Genomic DNA, 2,430 nt, shown 5'->3' with positions numbered 1-2,430 from the left:
ATGACTAGCGAGAATAAGAGGAAAGCACGTTTGCCTCTCTCTGTCTGCTTCAACTAAGCCGTTGTCTCTATTTTCCAAAATATTACAGAATCTGAATAATGAATAGTCTGAACAATCCCTAAAAATTCAGCAATAATGCTTTTAATAACATCTTTCTCTAATAAATTGCTACTGCATCCTTAACTATTTAAGAATGTTGAGTTTGCTCGGGAAAAAGTTCCCATGCGTCACATTCAGTCCAAGAGCTGCTTTCCTTTTTATGTGAAGTTTTCCTTTGCTGTCCACAGGTCCCCAAAGTGCTAAAATCTTCCTCATTAGTACCTGAAAAGCATGCTAATCACATAGGTCAACTCACTTAACTAAAATTAGACTAAAAGTGCATGAATTATATATTTTATCCTCAAAACTTAGCTAAAACATGGGTAAATTATGGTGCTTAGACGTACAAATACGCCCAACATCAACCACAATGAGTAGTTCCACAACCAACCAATATACCATCACGTGAGCCAAATATCCACTCATTATTTATAACCAATCATGAAATCCAACATGATTCATATGCCAATAGAGTATGAATACATTACAATAAGAAATTGGTACAACAATATGCTTTTCATCAAACAAAACACAATTATTCTCATATACACAGGGTATAAACATCACATAGGACCCCACATGATCACACATAGCACATAATATACCAAATCGACTAATTACCTCATATATAGTCCCCATGCGGGCATAACATACTAAGATAGCCATTTATCATGACTAGTTTCCACACTTCATATCAATATTATCTATCCAACCCATTCTAAAAGAAGTTAAGCTTTAACCTACCCCGAAGGCCAAAAACTAGAACAAAACCTCAATCCCAAAGACTTAGGACTCATGAAAGGTCCCAACATCAACTAAAACATCACAATATAGAATCTACGTGTCAAAAGGAAGCCAATGATACCCATATGACCTAGTTTAAAATCGGGGTCAAAATGGATCCCTGAAATGGGTTTTGAAAAAGAAGGGAAAAATTTCAACTTTGTTTCAAAAGCATACTCACCATATTCTTAGGATTCTATACCTGAAAATCCAAGTAAAAACTAGTTAAAAATGAGGTCCAAATTGAAGAAAATCATTTTTAAACTTTATTGGATAAAATCTTTGAAATCTATTTGAAAATCAAGAATCAAGGTTGTTTTGAAGATGAAATCAAGGGAAAACTAATAATTATAGGATTAGAAACTCATTCAAGTGAAAAAGGAGTGAGCTTGGGGTTTCAATTGGAGAAATGCCATTTTTAAGCCTTATGAGCGAAAATCCCTCAATTCCATAGTTTTATCCAAGTTTAAACCAAGAATTAGATGCTACAGATTGAAGAAATTAGTTGAAATGAGTGTAATGGAGCTTTCCCTAGCTTAGAAATGGAGAACATTGCTCAAAATCATGAAGCCCTAAGTTCAAAGTCTAAAAAATAGTGAAAAATGGCAAAACCTAGCTATTTATAGACCTAGACTTCGCAATTGCCAGTCAAGGATATTGCAATTGCGAAAAGGATATCATGATTGTGATACCTCAACTGCTGGACAAATTGTGATCGCGACTGGATCATCTAGATTGCGGGTGCACCAGATAATTGGTGCACCAGCTAGGGATTTGGTAATTTCCCAAGTCTCTGTGGGCCTTTTGGGATTCATCCAAAATCCCATGAATGCAAATGAACTATGCTACACTATCAAATTCGATACTCCGTACTCAATGGATATATCATATTTTCAAAAAGACAACATTTCACAAAGTTGACCTCGAAAACCAAAATCAAAACTTTTTGAACCGAGGGTCAAACTGAGATTTAAAAGCCGTAAACTCACACCAACTATGTTACCACCCTAAAATCGACGTTCTGCCATCCATCACATGGATAAGAAAATATCAATAGAAATTAATTATAAGGCTCTCAAAGCTGCCAAAAATCACTAAATCATATAAATTGTACAAAAATTCATCGGGAACCGCATCAATCATCCCCATACGCCAAAAATACCATAATGAAACTATGGGGAGGGGGTAAAATATTCTAATCATACAAAAATATATTTTTCACATAATTCATCAAAATTCAGGTCGTTACATCATCCATCACTAAAAATCTAGTTCGTCCTCAAATAAGGTAAGAGAAATACCTGAATCAAGAAATATCTAGGGATAAGAACTATACATATCAAACTCGACCTCCCAAGTAGCCTCATTTATAGGTCGATGTCGTCATTTAACCTTAAATACTTGGATAACTTTAGAACTCAATCATATAACATCCCAAGAAAAAATGGAGAAAAACTCATCAACAAAAGACAACCACTCATCTAAATGAACCGACTCTTAATGAATGACATAAGACTCATACAGAATGTAACGATGAAGTATGGAAAT

The sequence above is a fragment of the Capsicum annuum genome, chromosome 1 (genome assembly GCF_002878395.1).
Source record: "Capsicum annuum cultivar UCD-10X-F1 chromosome 1, UCD10Xv1.1, whole genome shotgun sequence".
Lineage (NCBI taxonomy): Eukaryota > Viridiplantae > Streptophyta > Magnoliopsida > Solanales > Solanaceae > Capsicum > Capsicum annuum.
Note: the sequence above shows the minus strand (reverse complement) of the source record.